The sequence below is a fragment of the Mauremys reevesii genome, linkage group 17 (genome assembly GCF_016161935.1).
Source record: "Mauremys reevesii isolate NIE-2019 linkage group 17, ASM1616193v1, whole genome shotgun sequence".
In the NCBI taxonomy this organism is placed as follows: Eukaryota; Metazoa; Chordata; order Testudines; family Geoemydidae; genus Mauremys; species Mauremys reevesii.
Genome location: NC_052639.1, coordinates 14,924,551 through 14,942,934, shown reverse-complemented (window position 1 = coordinate 14,942,934; position 18,384 = coordinate 14,924,551).

The following is an 18,384-nucleotide window of genomic DNA, read 5'->3' as shown; positions in this document are numbered from 1 at the left end:
TCAGGACAAAGTAGATCTCCCTGATCCCACTTATGTAGCTATTTAAATGTAACCTAGTTTTAAGGTGGCCTAACTTACTGATATTTTTGACACGTTTTCAAAAAGTGGCCTCTATTTAAATCCATGCAAATATCTGTATGCACACTTTCTGAGCACTGCGAGTCTGAATCTATCACCTGTGCATGCATCTGCTGTTACCTGAAACATGCACATGCTGCTATTTGCATGAAAACTTCTACACGCCTGAATAGAGGAGGATCCTTTGAAATGTGGCCTTTTAATTATATTTCATACTCCACAAGAGTAGCCTAAAAACAACAACGGGATATAATAAGGCCCTGGCATCAAATGAATAAGGAACAATATAAAAAATCAGCAGCACTTTATAAAGAGGACAGGAACAAAATATACAGTAACCGTAAAACCAACAGATAAAACAAAACCCAGATTTCCCCAGGTGCAATCTAACAGGACAATTTTGCATTCATAACTCTAGCAATACTCATCTATTTCAGCATGTAATGATCCTGTTTAAAGTATTCAGGAGACAATACACTCTGGCCCCAGTGCTTGCACATGTTCACTTTGTTGAGTGTGGCTCACATATCTGGACCTCCCAGCTGTTAACAGCTTCACCAACCACCCCTCTGTCTTTGCTTCTGTGTATGTCACTTCATTCTGGCTCTGCAAGGTGTCTGAAGTCCCAAATGCCACTTGTCCTTCTGTAAACCTATCCCAGCTGTATCCCTCCTCCAACTGCCTCCTTTGGGGTTCAATTCTACACCATTGAAATCAATGGAATTTTTTCCATTGACTTCAATTAGAGCAAGATCGGGCCCTCCAGCAATTTCCACCCAGTTCTTTCTATTATGATTTGTACCAATCAGGGTTCGGGGCCTCATTGTTCTAGGCACTGTCTAACAAAATAATGGCCCCGTGCCCCAAATATTCTGCAGCATCATCCAAAAGATGCCAGAAATGCAGTCCAGTGAATTACCTTGATAACCTCTGGTGTAATCTTTCTTAATATCTGTGGTTTCTAATTCTATCAATTACTAGACAATTAAATTAAGGGGGTTATGGGCCGCCAACAACAGATCTCCATAGTCTTCTATCCTGGGCCATTCGCTCTAGCTGGTTCCAGGTATAGCCCATTTTTTTGCTATCAACCTGAAGGTCGCGTCGCCAGGTATTTCTTGGGCGGCCTCTTTTCTGCTTGCCTTGGGGGTTCCACTGCAGTGCCTGTCTGGTGATGTTGGTTGGCTGCTTGCGTAGTGTATGTCCTATCCAGCCCCACCTTCTCCTTCTAATTTCTTCCTCTGCTGGGAGTTGATGGGTCCTCTCCAAGAGGTGGATGTTACTGATGGTGTCTGGCCAGCGGATCTGGAGAATCCTTCTGAGGCAGCTATTAATGAAGGTCTGGATCTTCCTGGTGGTTGTTTTGGTTGTCCTCCAGGTTTCAGCTCCATACAGTAAGACTGATTTCACGTTGGAGTTGAACAGTCGAATCTTTATTGCCAAAGACAGCTCTCTGGAGCTCCAGATGTTCTTGAGCTGTAAGAAGGCTGCTCTTGCCTTACCAATCCTTACTTTGATGTCTGCGTCTGTGCCACCCTGCTGGTCGATGATGCTACCTAGGTAGGTGAAGGACTGCACTTCTTCCAGGGGGCTTCCATTCAGTGTGACTGGGTCGTTGCTGATGGAATTGATCCTAAGGATCTTGGTCTTGTCCTTGTGGATGTTGAGGCCAACCTGTGATGACGTGGCTGCCACTACGTTGGTCTTCTCTTGCATCTGCTGTTTACTGTGCGAAAGGAGTGCAAGGTCGTCGGCAAAGTCCAGGTCATCAAGCTGGGTCCACAATGACCATTGGATTCCATTCCTACGCTTGTAAGTGGATGTCTTCATAATCCAATCGATGACGAGAAGAAAGAGAAGTGGTGACAACAAGCATCCTTGTCTGACTCGGTTCGCACCTGGAAGCTGTTTGTGAGCTGCCCTCCATGGATCACTCTACAGTGTATGCCGTCGTATGAATTCTTGATCAGGTTGACCACCTTTGCTGGGATGCCATAGTGCCGAAGGAGCTTCCAGAGGGTCTCTCGATCCACGCTATCGAATGCTTTCTCATAGTCAACAAAGTTGATGTACAACGAGGAGTTCCACTCCATAGACTGCTCGACTATGATGCGGAGCGTTGCTATCTGGTCCGTGCATGATCTGTTCTGCCGGAAACCTGCCTGTTCATCTCGTAGCTGTGGATCGACGGCATCCTTCATTCTCTCTAAGAGGACTCGGTTGAAGACCTTCCTGGCACCGACAGGAGTGTGATTCCTCTATAGTTAGCACAGTTGCTGAGGTCTCCTTTCTTGGGGATTTTGATGAGATATCCCTCTTTCCAGTCAGCCGGAATCACTTCTTCTTCCCATATTTTCTCAAAGAGGGGTACAGCATTTCCACTGAGGCATCCAGGTCTGCTTTCAGGGCCTCTGCTGGGATATCGTCAGGTCCAGCCGCCTTCCTGTTCTTCATCATGGTGATGGCTTTTCTGATCTCGTCTCTGGTTGGTTTATCGCAATTGATTGGGAGGTCCTCGTTGGCTGGGTCGATGTCTGGTGGATTTGGTGGTGCTGGTCTGTTCAGGAGTTCCTCAAAGTGCTCCGCCCATCTGTTCATCTGTAGTTCTATTCCTGTTATAGACTTTCCCTGCTTGTCTTTAACGGGACGTTCTGGCTTGCTGAACTTTCCAGACAGTCGCTTGGTAGTATCGCACAGCTGTTTCATGTTACCGCTGTATGCTGCCTGCTCTGCTTCTGCTGCCAGTCCATCCACATAATCTCTCTTGTCCTTCCTAATATTCCTCTTCACTGCTCTGTGGGCTTCAGCATACTCTTTTTGAGCTTTGGCCTTTGCTGCTCTAGTCCTGCTGTTGTTGACTGCTGCCTTCTTCTTCTTTCTGTCTTCTATCTTTGTCAAGGACTCTGCTGTGATCCACTCTTTCTGCTGGTGTTTCTTAATTCCAAGCACTTCCTGGCATGCTGACCTAAGTGTGTCTCTCACTTTCTGCCATCTGTTGAGTACACTGTCTTCCTCTTCCTCAGACCGATCCTGTAGTACTGAAAACTTATTCTTCAGCGTCAATCCAAAATCTTCCTTGGTCTTATGGTCCTTCAGAAGGTTGACGTTGTACTTCGCTCTTCTGTCTGACGCGTCTATCCAGTTCTTCTTCAGCTTCAGCTTCAATCTGGCCACCACTAAGTGATGGTCGGACGCCACGTCTGCTCCTCTTCTAACTCTAACGTCCTGCAAGGATCTTCTGACAATTAAATTAAGGGGGTTAAGTTACACAGTGGTTTCTGAGAGCAACTGTTTTGAAAATCCAGTTAAAAATGTATTTTAAAGGTAAATAAATGCATAATCTTTGCCTGAAACACAAGCAATATGGATTTTTTTAAAATGTGTGCTACCATCTCCAAGCCTCATCCTCTCTCCAGTGAAATCCCTCTTCAAATGCCTGCACTTTTTCATTTCCACCCATGCCCTTTCCCTTTTTGCCTTTACAGAGCTATTAAATTTGTTAGTCTCTAAGGTGCCACAAGTACTCCTCATTCTTTATGCTTAATGATGTACTTCTAATAAAGAATTTAATTCTAATTTTTGCCTAGAGTGACTCTGACTTTCAAATTATATTTAAATATAGGAACTTATGGAATGGTTTAGGAATAAAAATAAATTAACATGTACAGAAATATGAAATAGAAAAACAAATAGGACAATTTCACTGCTCTACATGGGAAAAACCCACACAGAGCTTATTTCATCTTGTGAATTTTTCTGCAGACTAAGCTAAGGGGGGGGAAAGAAAGAGTTTCTCTAATTGTTTTAAACCATGGATGAAAAGAACCTAACATGATCACCCTTGATTAACATGCTTATTATATAATATATAAACAGGGAAACCAGGGAGACAACCCTGGGCCACGAAAATAAATAAGGAAGCTTTCACGAGAATCAAAACAAAGCATCATTCAGAGTCTGTAAACAACTGAGCCCGCTGATCCTAAAACTCGTATTATAGGTAGACATGTACCTCTTTCTCTCTATTTGAAATAGTTAGATAACATCCTTAATGTTTTATTATTCTTCATGTCTCCACATTAATCCTTTTATATTGATAGTTCCCAATGTATCCTCTGCCAAGAAATGGACTTTGTGCAGAAAAAAATCCATTTTCTAGTGCCAAAGATATTGATAATTAACATTTATGTCATGAAACTTGTAATACCAGTTTGCTAAAATAAAGCTAAGCTTTTCATTATTATTTTAGAGTTTAATTTAGTCATCCAAGGTTACTCAGCTTCATGTTTATAAATTATACAGGGCAGGGACTTAACTCCTCTTGATCAACCTGTTTTGGAATTATGACTGTACAAGTAAGGAGGTTCATAACCTTGTTTGAATATCTGATCCGGCCTTGAAAGAAGGTGATTTATGGGATCGACAAACCCTCATCATTTCAAGAATCGGCATCTGAGAACAAGATTTTCCTCTATAACACAAAGAGCGGAGCAAATCAGTTAAGTCTCTACTAGAAGCTACAACTTTGTTTATATAAGGGTCATACAAGGTTACAAGGTCTGAGAATAGTCTGCCAGTAAGAGTATGGATTTTAGAACAAATAAATAGCTACATACTGCATAAAAAATTGGAAGTTTTGAAACTACTTCTCTGATAATTCAGCACTAGCCATGCTACAGCATGTTCTAATTTACCATTTGGTATATGCTTTTTGAAAATACTGAAAGTACATGCCAGTGGTCAACTAAATCATAGAAAATTCAAGCCCTATTTTACATGATGGGTGAGACATTGAAAACTGCATGACTTAGAAATGCCAGTCCCATTAAAAGTTAATGAGACTTATGTTCCTAAATCACTTACTCTCTTTTGAAAATCTCACCCATTTTCATTTCCAGGGCTACTGCTGCCAATCACCAATATTTTTAAGATAGTACATTTTTTGTAATTATCTGGCATAATAAAAGCACCAAAATTGTTTCCTGGAGAAAAACAAATCCAGAAACCCTAAAATACTGCAGCACTTCTGTTTCACTTTCTGTACCAATGATGAGAGGATTCTGTGAAGACAGACTTTTTCTTACAGAATCTGTAAAATTTCTATAGTAATCAAACATATATGCCCGTATTAAGCACCATAGACTGCCAAATTCCAGAGAAACAGAAAACACTCTAGACTTGTGCATGGAATCACTTTTATGTGTTATTTCAAATGCCCTTCCTGAAGTTCTTATGGTGATCTGCGGAGGAGGGGAAGAATTCTGAAGATAAAAGTCAATTCCAGTGCCATTTCTATGATTGTGGAACCATGGGAAGCCAGGGGCACTGAATTTATCACAGTATTTACATTACTGTTACAAATCCAAATGTTTCACCTATTTTCTAGGAATACTTCACCTTGGTTAAAAAGAACCAAGCAAAATCACGGTGCAACGGTAATACAATTAGGGCATTACCGATGCACCCAAACTTGTAGATTGTGCAAGGAATATCAGGTTGCAACCTGTATAAGTGCAGGTAACTGTGCAAAAAGGGGCTAAAACTGTTTTCTTTAATAATTGTATTCTCTGCCATGCATTGTCAGGGATTGAAGAAAGCACATGCCCAGCTTTCATTATCTGAAGATAACCTTCCAAATGTAAACCAGTGCAGACCTGTCTTCCTGCGTCTGCAAACTGGCAGTTCCAGAGCTTCTATTCCGCCTCACAATGCTGCCAAGCACTAGCAGCTTTGGTCAGTTTCACTGCTGTTATTCAGAACCCCAGGGTGACGGTAAAACTGAGAACAAGGGTGCCTCTTTCAGGAACAGTAAGTTCAAGCAGAATCAGGCACTGGAGCTATTCATAGAGAAGCTCAATGCCCGCTTCCCTCCTCCCATGGAGTAGGAGGAGGGAGGGGATTTCTCCCTTTGGGTCTTGAAAAAACAAGAGTGAAAAACAGGGTGCTGGGCTATGGGGGAGATCTGTGTGTGTCAGGGCACTGCGGGTCTGTGTGGGGCATTGTGCAGTTATGGTGTGGGGCTGTGGGGAAGGGCACTGGGAGGGAGGAAGGAAGGGAGGAAATCTGTGTGTATTGGGAAACTAGAGAGTGGGGTTTCTGTGTGGGGTGCTGGGCAGCTGTGGTGGGGCTGTGGGCAGGGGTGTGCTGGGCGAGGTGTGTGTGCACAGCACTGTGCATTTGTGGTGGAAGAGTTGTAGGGGGGTGTTGGGCAGGGGAGCTCTGTGGCACAGCATGGGCGCACCCCAATAGGAAAGGGCACGCTGGTAGCACACGGCCAGGCGGACCAGTGTGCCTCTGGCTCCCAACGGGGCTGCGCACCTGTGTCTGTCTGTCTCCCCCCCAGCTCCACCAACGTGGCCTGATAGTTCACGCTTGCGATCTGGTCACCCTTCCGCTCCCTCCATCCTTCACTCCCTTCCCTGCGTCCCCCCAGCCCTGTCCTCTGTCCCGTCCCCTGTCTCCATCCGTCCCTGACCCCTTCGTCCCCTCCGCCCCATCCCTGCATCCCCCCAGCCCTGTCCTCCGTCCCGTCCCATCTCCTTTTATTTGTTTTAAACCTGCTGCCTATTAATTTCATTTGGTGACCTCTAGTTCTTGTATTATGGGAATAAGTAAATAACTTTTCCTTATCCACTTTCTCAATGTCACTCATGACTTTATATACCTCTGTCATATCCCCCCTTAGTCTCCTCTTTTCCAAGCTGAAGAGTCCTAGCCTCTTTAATCTTTCCTCGTATGGGACCCTCTCCAAACCCCTAATCATATTAGTTGCCCTTTTTTTAACCTTTTCTATTGCTAGAATATCTTTTTTGAGGTGAGGAGACCACATCTGTACACAGTATTCGAGATGTGGGCATACCATGGATTTATATAAGGGCAATACTATATTCTCCGTCTTGTTCTCTATCCCCTTTTTAACGATTCCTAACATCCTGTTTGCTTTTTTGATCGCCTCTGCACACTGCGTGGACATCTTCAGAGAACTATCCACAATGACTCCAAGATCTTTTCCTGACGTTGTAGCTAAATTAGCCCCCATCATATTGTATGTATATTTGGGGTTATTTTTCCCAATGTGCATTACTTTACATTTATCCACATTAAATTTCATTTGCCATTTTGTTGCCCAATCACTTAGTTTTGTGAGAGCTTTTTGAAGTTCTTCACAATCTGCTTAACTATCTTGAGTAGTTTAGTATCATCTGTAAACTTTGCCACCTCACTGTTTACCCCTTTCTCCAGATCATTTATGAATAAATTGAATAGGATTGGTCCTAGGACTGACCCTTGGGGAACACCACTAGTTACCCCTCTCCATTCTGAGAATTTACCATTAATTCCTACCCTTTGTTCCCTGTCTTTTAACCAGTTCTCAATCCATGAAAGGACCTTCCCTTTTATCCCATGACAACTTAATTTACGTAAGAGCCTTTGGTGAGGACCTTGTCAAAGGCTTTCAGGAAATCAAGTACACTATGTCCACAGGATCCCCTTGTCCACATGTTTGTTGACCCTTCAAAGAACTCTAATAGATTAGTAAGACACGATTTCCCTTTACAGAAACCATGTTGACTACTGCTCAATAATTTATGTTTTTCTATGTGTCTGACAATTTTATTCTTAACTATTGTTTCAACTAATTTGCCCCGTACCGACGTTAGACTTACCGGTCTGTAATTGCCGGGATCACCTCTAGAGGCCTTTTTAAATATTGGCGTTACATTAGCTAACTTCCAATCATTGGGTACCGAAGCCGATTTAAAGGACAGGTTACAAACCTTAGTTAATAGTTCCGCAACTTCACATTTGAGTTCTTTCAGAACACTTGGGTGAATGCCATCTGGTCCCGGTGACTTGTTAATGTTGAGTTTATCAATTAATTCCAAAACCTCCTCTAGTGACACTTCAATCTGTGACAGTTCCTCAGATTTGTCACCTACAAAAGCCAGCTCAGGTTTGGGAATCTCCCTAACATCCTCAGCCGTGAAGACTGAAGCAAAGAATTCATTTAGTTTCTCCGCAATGACTTTATCGTCTTTAAGCGCTCCTTTTGTATTTTGATCGTCAAGGGGCCCCACTGGTTGTTTAGCAGGCTTCCTGCTTCTGATGTACTTAAAAAACATTTTGTTATTACCTTTGGAGTTTTTGGCTAGCCGTTCTTCAAACTCCTCTTTGGCTTTTCTTATTACACTCTTGCACTTAAGTTGGCAGTGTTTATGCTCCTTTCTATTTGCCTCACTAGGATTTGACTTCCACTTTTTAAAGGAAGTCTTTTTATCTCTCACTGCTTCTTTTACATGGTTGTTAAGACACGATGGCTCTTTTTTAGTTCTTTTACTGTGTTTCTTAATATGAGGTATACATTGAAGTTGGGCCTCTATTATGGTGTCTTTAAAAAGGGCCCATGCAACTTGCAGGGATTTCATTTTAGTCACTCTACCTTTTAACTTTTGTTTAACTTTTGTTTAACTAACCATCTGCTTCCTCACCATGGGGAACAGGGGCAGAAAATGCTTGTTAAAAAGTCTTTTGAAAAGTAAAAAGTAAAACAAGCCAAGCAACCCCCTCCCTTGCTTTGTGCTGGGTGCCCAGCTGTGGGCTTGTGTGTGTGGGGGGGGGGAGGCTGGCGGGAGAGGTGTTCTGAGCACACTCTGGTCAGGGAAGGGGTGGAGTTGGCCAAAGGGGCAGGTTGAATCTTTAGCAGAGAATTCCTTTCTCCATTGTGTTAGCTAAGCGTTGCTGTTAAATGTCAGCCGACAAATGCAGCATTTGAAACAATCCGACTCTAAATCCCCCACCATCTCAGTTGCTGTAGTTCTCACATCCTCTGCTCTTGTGATGTCACCACATGACATAGTGTCTTATTCCCATAGTGTCCTGTAGGTTAGACAGGAATAAGGTTATGAGGTAAAAACTGAAGCATAACTCCATCCCTTCCTCCTTTTGACTTCGGAAAAATAAATCCTGTCGCCTCCCTCAGTCCCAACCCAGCCCCACCGGCGCTGCTGCGGCTTGGAGACAGGTACCCTCTCATCTGGCCCTGAGCTTCTGTGGGGAGAGAGGGCTGGAGGGGGCAGTTCTTTCTCCCTGGGGCAACCTGCTCCCCAATCTCCTCATTCTCAGCCCCACCCCAGAGCCCTCACCCCCTGCGCCCCTACCCTCTGCTCCAATGCTGAGACCCTCATCGCTAGCCCCACTCCAGAGCCTGCACCCCCAGCCGGAGCCCTCACATCACTGCGCCCCAACCCCCGCCCCCGAGCCTCTCCCACACTCCAAACCTTGCAGCCTCACCCCTGCCACACACCATCCATGTGCAGAATGAATTTTGTAAGGAGCGCAATATGCAGGTGATGTGTCACACCTCACCTCCATATTTGTGCCCAAAACAAAATTCATTCCACACATGGACATAACAAAATAGAGGAAAGACTGCTCCTGACTTTCAGCCTCTCTCTCACATCTTGAATTTCACACATTGAGTGATCAGAATAAAATGCCCTCAAGTGAGCTAGAGACCAACAGTGGTTCATAGTAATTATTCAGCAAGTATTTTAGAAGACCTAGGACATTATTGAAAATTATGACCTGCCAAGAGACAATTAATGGAGAGAAGCAGCCAGATTAATTCCATACATTGGATTGGTTGTGACTTATTTGCCTGATTTGAAAAGAGACCAAACTGACCTGAGTCTCCTTGGTGTCGATAGCCCCCTGCTCAGCCAATCAGCACTGAGACTCTGAGGGGCAGGAGGCTGAGGGGTCTCACCAGATGTCCCAAAGGACGGCCCAGGATACCATCAGAGGGGATCACTCTCAGACCCAGACCCACCTCTTGGTGAGGACCTCCCGCAATGAGAGCAATACCCCTCCCCTGACTGCACTCCAGACCCGTCCCTCCTAGGTAGAGGGAGGGAAGCTGGAAAAGGGAAAAAAGAAGCAAGAGAAGAGGAGAAAGGAAGGAGGAAAGAGGAAAAGATAAACCAAAAAGGATACACCACAATGTCCCCAGGGATTCCAATCATCAAACCCTAGGGAGGAAATCAAATTCTGCCACCTGAAGCCAGTGCTGTCTGGGCCTAGAATGCTGCCTGCGCCAGGTGGATCAGACTGAACAGGTTCCAAAGCTCTCTGAGCCTCTTACCTTCTCAAAGGGAAGTTTGTTTTCGGCACAATCAGTGGTAGGAAAGGAGAAAACTCCACAGATGTTCCTCCTCATGCTCACAACTCTGAATCCTAATTCTCTCTCAGCCCTCGAGGAGAGACCTCGCGAAGGAGACTTGCGGCAGCAGAGCTGGGGGCTCTCAGAGACAGACCTGGCCCTGCACCTCTGTCCTGCCCGGCTGATGTCGGGGTCTCTCTCTCTCTGAGGTCACCCCCTCCCCACCACCTTTGCCCAATAGGCCGCGGTCCTGCAAAAGGCCTTTGTGATGTCACTGCCACACCCACCCCTCCCCTCAAAGCTGATGTCCTGCCCCTGGCCAGACTCGTTGGGTCTTTGAGTTGTTTCCCCTGGATCTGGGGTTGCCAACTTTCTGACCCAACAAAACTGAACACCCTCATCCCGCCCCTTCGCAGAGATCCTGGACCGCTCAATCCATCTCCCTCCGTCGCTCGCTCTCCCCCACGCTCACTCACTCGCTCCTTTTCATCTGGCTGAGGAGTGCTGGGCAGGGTTCCTTTTCAACTGGGTGTTGTCGGGACAGACCTGGGAAGGAGGCTGCCTGCCAAACACCTTTAAGAGGAGTCGTCCCTCCCTGTCAGAAAATCATCTCCCTCCTTCAGTTCAGTGATGGCTTCAATTGTTCCTTATCCCGGCAGAGCCGGAGGATTGAAAGCAGCAACATCAAACCCCTGTGCAGCTAGCAGGAATGGACACACACACTCCCTTGTATCTCAACAGATATTTAGTTTTACTCTTGGTAAACTACAAGGCTAAAGGGACGGGCGGTGGCACCACATCTAAGGAATGAAACACAACACAATCATCATCCTTATGCCCATCGGTGCCTCTTGATTCTTCCTTTGTCTCTCTCTGACCACCGTCGCCCTCTGTCGGTTCACTGAGAGTGCCACACTCACTGCTTCCGACACACAAAGACTCACACACACATCTTGCATGCAAAACCTCACCAAGGAGTCAGATGCACCTGCTGGTTCCCTGCACCCCTGTTCTACAGAATCCAATCCCAGGGAAAGCTTGTCAGGCCCACAGCTGGTGGGGAGTCCTGGGCTGGAGGATTTAACCTACAGTGACGGCACTCGCAGGAAAGATGCTGAACAAGTGCAAGTTAAACATTGGGAGCTCCGCTTCCAGTCCCCTCACAGCTCAGTCCATCTCTCCAGGAAAGGGGCACATCTGAATTCGCAGCTGACACAGTCTACCTGAGTAGTTCTTGTTTACAACCAGTCAGCTCTGAGGCCTGTTTCGCACACTGGGTTTGAGGAGACCGTCAGAACCGACTCTCTGCAATAGCAAAAGCAGGAGGCCGTGTTACTGATTCTGCCCCAGCACAGACAGACAACGAGGGAAATGGTCTGTGCTGGAGGGTGGGGCTCCCTGCCCTTGGCTAAAGACCAGCACCTCCCTTTTCCCTTTGTCACTCATGAAGCTTTTCTTTCAGCAGTGAGCCCTAGACCTCAGTTGCTGGAGCGCTGCGTTTGTCACTGACGCTCGGGGAGCTGCACCATCACTGGGCTCTTCTGCCAGCAAGTCCAACGAAAGGACTGATTTCCTCATGTAGCCTGCTCCAGGACCGTCAAAAGGATCTTGTCCCATTCTTCTTCATGGAAGGCCATCTTGTAGCCTGCAACAACATCCATGGTGTGATGGCAGCCCTCAACATCGTTCACAGTCCACATGAGTGGAGACTGTTCGTTGATTCATCGAAGACGAGTCTTAAAGATGTTTTACTGCATAATGCCAATGTTTTGCCATCAATTCCACTTGGTCATGCAGTCCATATGAAGGAAACCTATGACAACATGAAACAACAACATGAAACCTCTCTGAGGCTCTTCTCTGCTCCACAGGGACTTCTGTCTTCTCACTCAATTAGCAGTGGGAAAGGGGAAAACCCCAAGGAGGCTCCTCCTCGCGCTCACAGGCGTGACCCTGTATTCTCTCTCACTCCTCAAGGGAGACCTTGAGAAGGAGACTCCTGCAGCAAAGCCATTTCCCCACCCTGCAGCCTCTTTACCTGCCCCTGCTCATAGACTCTCTGTGAGGTCACCGCTTCCCAACCTCCTTTGACCAATCAGCCCAGCTCCTGTAAAAGGCTAGTGTGATGTCACCGCCCTGGACAGCCCCTTTGCATCTTTGAGCTGCTCCTGCTGTGTCACAACCCCACCCCCACTCACTCAGTGTTACTTCTGGACACGAAGCAGGCGACACATGAAAACATCACAGGCTGCTCAATGGCCCATACTTAGTTTTGCAGAGATTTGTAGACATTAAGGCAAGAAGAGACCTTTGGATCATAGAATCATAGGACTGGAAGGACCCCAAGAGGTCATCGAGTCCAGTCGCCTGCACTCAAGGCAAGACTAAGTATTATATAGATCATCTCTGACAGGGCTTTGTCTAACCTGCTCTTAAAAATCTCCAAGGATGGAGATTCAACAACCTCCCTAGGCAATTTATTCCACTGCTTAACCACCCTGACTCTTAGCAAGTTTTTCCTAATGTCTAACCTAAACCTCCCTTGCTGTAATTTAAGCCTCTTGATTCTTGTCCTATCATGAGAGGTTAAGGAGAATAATTTTCTCCGCCTCCTTGTAACAACCTTTTAGGTACTTGAAAACTGTAATGTCCCCTCTCAGTCTTCTCTTCTCCAGACTTAACAAATCCAATTCTTTCAATCTTCCCTCATAGGTCATGTTTTCTAGACTTTCATCATTCTTGTTGCTCTTCTCTGGACATTCTCCAATTTCTCTGCATCTTTCCAAAAATGTGATGCCCAGAACTGTACACAAGAATCCAGTGGAGGCCTAATCAGCACGGACCTAGGCTGGGGAGACCTACAGAAGGAGACTCTCTGCAGCAAAGCCCCGGGGGTCTCTGAGATGGCCCCAGCCCTGCAGCCTGTCCTACCTGGCTGTTGTCATGGACGCTCTGTGAGGTCACCGCCTCCCAACCTCCTTTCACCAATCAGCTGAGGTGCTGCACAAGGCCCTTGTGATGTCACCGCCTCACCCACCCCTGCCCTGCAGGGCTAATGTCCTGCCCCTGGCCAGCCCCTTTCATGTTTCAGCTGCTCTCCGTGTGACACCCCCACGCACTCAGGGTTAGTGTTGGGGATAAAGCAGGCAGCACATGGAAACCTCAGAGGCTCTCAATGTGCCTCACTCAGTTTTGCTGAGATTTGGAGACTAAGGCCAGAAGAGACACTTAGATCATCTCATCTGACCCCTCTGCACAGCCCAGGCCTCCTGTATGGCACTCTAGCAAGTTTTGGACCAAAGCAGACTCCACAAAGGCACCTCATCAAGGGATGGATGGAGAAAGCACCACTTCCCTTGGTGGTCTGGAGGAAATTGATGCTGTTGGGGGCAGGGAATTCACCCCAAGGCCACGCTTGGGAGTCTGTATCATAACACGCATGCACAACAGCACTGCACAAAGTTTGTACACGTCACCTTAACTCTGATGGTTCCTAATGTTTAAAGGCCCCCAGGGGTGCAACTTGGAGCTGGGGTACCGCTGAGCCCTCTGTCTCCCCAGCCTGGGCTCCCTCTCACACAGCTGCTGGGAGAAGATGCAGCTCGCTCCCGGCCCTGCACTCACACAAACCTTTGCACAGGCAGGGACACACCCAGCTGCAGGGACTAGGAAGCTTCTCCCCAGCTCCCCAGCCTACGTCCCCGGTGCTGCAGCGTCTAGCCCTGGCCAAAAGCCTGACGGGATCAGTTTATTCCCCAGTCTGCTCCTCCCTCCAAGTGGAGAGGATCATGCACCAGTCTCTGGTCCTGAGCAGGTGCCCCAAGCACATCTAGCAAAACACGGAGTTTTAGGGGGAAATAGAACACACAGTTAGTAACTACGCAAAGAGGCTTGAAGGGATTGTAAGCAATGAGCGCACAGCTCAATGCAGGTTACCCAAGAACTGACCCAAAAGAACCCTCTGCTTTGGCCCCAGCGGCAGATCTGGCCTAGAGCTGAGGGCAGGTGCTTCCCTGGGGCTGTGAGAGCTGAAGCTCCAGACTCACTTTCCTGCTCAGCCCCAGCCCTTTCCCCCAGGTCTCTCCCCTCACCGGCAGGCTCCGGCTCAGGGGCTGGCTCCAGCCACCGCAAAGAGTCCGAACCCTCCCCGCCCCGCAGAGCTGGGCACAAAGGGGGCTAATGCAGATCTCTCCCCATACAGACCCAGCTGGGGGCAGCAGCAGCAGCCCAGGCACCCACCGACCCCCCAGCAGCTGATTTGTGCAGCAGCCCCCAGACTCCCAATGCCCTGCACCGGACACACCTGCCGGGCTCACAGCTCCTCCCCACCCTCCCATGGTGTGATGGGCTCATGCAGGAGTCTGACTCCTACCAGCTCAGTTCAACTCTCCGTGGGACCATCTGGTGCCCTGTTGGCTTGTGGCCAAGCCCTGGAATCTCTGCTTCTTTCTCTGGAGTTGTGCAAGAGCAAGTCTTTCCCCTCCTGCCGGTGAGTTGATCCCACTGGAGCCAGGCCTCGGTCTGGCCGGCTTGACGCAATGGCCGCAATGGGCCGGGCCTAGAACTTGACACCCTGTGTGACGTTATTGATATAAATGGGGACTATATAGAACATGGGTAGCAACCAAGGTCCTGTAGTGGCACCAAATCCTAAGTAAAGGGGGTCATATAAGGTGTCTAAGACCAGGTTCCGGGTTGCTGGTTATAATTACGCTGTCTGTATGCATGTGTCATTTTAGTTGAAGTTATGTATATTGGCTCTATACTGTCTGTATTTCAAGTTGGTGATGTGCTTCTGGGTGATATCCCAGACAAGTTGGTGTCAGCTCTGCTTAGCCTGCTTGATGGCCCATTAAGGACCATCAGCTACACAATTGACCCACGGAGAGAAGGCAGACACGCCTTATGACTCAGCGAAGTATGCAGGGACTGGCCCATGTGACTCCAGACTCCATTTTGCTGTAATTTTCCACAGTGGGGACAAAGAGATTCTTACACCTGGAAAAGCCTATATAAGGCTGATGCATCATCTCCATCTTGTCTTCAACCCTGCTTCTTACCTCTGGAGAGACTTTGCTACAAGCTGAAGCTCTGCACAAAGGACTGAGGACCCATCCAAGCGGGTGATGTACTCCAGAGACTTGATTTGAACCTGCAGTTTACTCCATCACTGCTGCAAGCCTGAACTAAAAACTTTGCCATTACTGTATGTAATTGATTCCATTTAACCAATTCTACCTCTCATCTCTATCATTTTCCCTTTGTAAATAAACCTTTAGATTTTAGATTCTAAAGGATTGGCAACAGCGTGATTTGTGGGTAAGATCTGACGTGTATATTGACCTGGGTCTGGGGCTTGGTCCTTTGGGATCAAGAGAACCTTTTTCTTTTATTGGGGTGTTGGTTTTCATAACCATTCATCCCCAGGACGAGTGCACTGGTGGTGATACTGGGAAACTGGAGTGTCTAAGGAAATTGCTTGGGTGACTTGTGGTTAGCCAGTGGGGTGAAACCAAAGTCCTTTTTGTCCGGCTGGTTTGGTTTGCCTTAGAGGTGGAAAAACCCCAGCCTAGGGCTGTGACTGTCCTGTTTGAGTAATTGGTCCTGATTTGGCACTCTCAGTTGGGTCCCGCCAGAATCGCTCCGTCACAGTGGCGTAGTCGTGCTTGGATCCACAGAACCAGGTCACTTAAGCTTTGGGTCAGAACCCCACGCTATCCAAATTCAAATTTTGGGTTTGAGAGTTTGGTTGGTTAAAGATCAGTGACCATGAGACAGAAAGCATCAGGAAAAGCAAGGAAACTGCAAGCCTTGAGAGACAGCCTGCAGTTTGAATATGAGCAAAAACTGGCAGAAATTCGAATGGAAGAGAAGGAAGCCTTGGCCCAGCTGGAGAAAGAAGCTGCTAAGAGAGAAGAAAAAGCTCGTAAGGGGCATCTGGAGCTGCTGGCTGCTGAGGAGGAAACTCTACAGATGCAGCAGGAAACTGCCAGACTTCAGCTCCAAGTCAAAAAAGCAAGGGAAGAACGGCAGAAACTGTATCCTCTTGAAAATCCAGTTTATAACTGTGTTGATATGTGGTGTCACACTGGGCAGTTTTCTGTGTTTAACCAGTTTTGCTATGGCTGGGGAGAGGGGAGTTCTAACCTGGAGAGAAATATCAGTTTGTCTGTGCAAGAAAGCAGTGTGTCTGTAAATGAAGTTTCTGAATGTCTGTCTGATGTCTCAGAAGGAAATCTGAAGTTAGATCAAGAGCAGAAAGATCTCATTGGTGAGGAAAATGTTTCTCAGAAGCAGATTAAAGTAGATGGTCAGGTTAAAGCCCTAACTGAGGAAGGAGAGGGTAGATTTGTGATGGGTAATGGATTGTTGGCTTGTACAGCTTGTAAAAGTGAACCTGAAATGAGTAACTGTGATTTGCTGGAAGTAGCTCAGTGTAGTGAAAAAAGCAGCAGCTTATCCATTGGGAGTGGCAATGTGCCTGGTAGGGAAAGTTTGGAGGAGCCTAGGCAGCCTTGTGAGCTGATGGCTTTGTCTAATCAGGAGTTTGGGAAGGGAGGGATAGTGGAAGATGAGTGTCCCTATCCCTTACCTGTGTCCTGTGGGAGAAATGTGACAGTGAAGGGAATGTGCCTATGTCTGTCAGGGGTATTGACTTGCCTATGGAGGAAGTTACCCCAATCTCCAAGCAGTTGTCTGTGAACAGCCCTGTGTGCTGGGACAAGGGAAATGAGATCCCAAGCTATGTGTCTGGTGAAAGAGAATGTGTCTCTGGCTCTTCGGTGTCTGTGGAGCAGACAGAAGGGGCCTTTCAGCCTGTGATGGTTGAGGGTGAGTCAGTTGTCTCAGGTTGGTTGTAAATACAGCTAAAGCCCAGGAAGGGAATGGTCCTGAGTTTGTGTCTGCTGGGGAGAATGGCACTGTGACTAGGTTGCATCCAGTTAGTGTCATAGCAAAATCCCAGAGACCAGACAATTCTGGTGCGTGTAGTTTGCCAGTTGCTAATGTGTGGTTGGAAAAGGGTGTTGCAACTCTGTCTGATCAGGGTGATACCCCAGCCAGGGCACAAGGAGAGCATGAAGGTGATTTAATTGTGTTACCTACTGACAGTTTGACAACTTGTAGCAAGAAGGAAAAGATTCCTGAACTTGTTCCAGGCCAGGGAAAGGAGATTGTTTCTAACCTGTTATCTAGGAAGTCTATAAGTTTGCCTGAAAGGGGATTGTGTAGAAATCTGCCTGATGGGCCTAAGGTGATTATGAATGTAAGTAAGAACCAGAAAGAATCTGTGATTGCTCAGGAAAATGTTCCTTTAGAGCAAGCCCTAGGTGAAGCAGGGAAGGGCAGAATTTCTGTGAGGGGTGAATTGCTGCTTAGAAAAGCTCCTGGGGAAAGGAATCCTCATGGTAGCCTGTGCAAGCAGTTTACTGCAACTGAAGGGTGTAAAAGTGATTTAATCAAGGAAGTTTCAGTTCCTAACAGCCAGAAATTTTCTGTTGTGAATGGATCCACTGACTTTCCTTTTGAGAGATCCAGTGTGGGCAGCTTTGGAAAGGTCTCAGATGGAGTAGGAGCGGTTAACAAAGTTGAACAGCCCTATAACCACGAGGCTGTGTGTGGCCAGCCTGTTGGGAAGACAATGGTGTTGGAACAGGACTGTCTCCATGCTGATTCTGTGAGTAAGCAGTCTGTGCTTCAGGGTCTGAGGACAGATTCAGCTACTGGTGTTTCCGAGCAGAACAGTTTTATGGCTGAATGCTTAAGGATGCAGGGGAGAGCAAGCCAGCTCTCACCCTCAGACCCTTTGGATTTGTGTGGTATCTCTGTAAGACAAAGTCCAGCCTTGGAATCCATAGCAGCTAAGGAGTTAAAAGCTAGTGTCTGTGTTAATGCAAATTACTTGGCTGGCAGGAGAAGAAAGACTTGCTAATAGCTGTTAGCACAGAGAGCCCACCCCATCAGCCAGTGAATTCTGTTAAGCAAGAGAAATCAGGGTCTCATCCTGCAGGACAAGAAGGAAAGAGAAGACTGAATTTTGCAAAGGAAGCCACAGGTTAACCCTAAAATGCCCAAACTCCAATGGTATTGAGCCAAGGGTGTGGCATGACAAACATGATTGTAAATGGACACTTGCAATGAATTTGTTG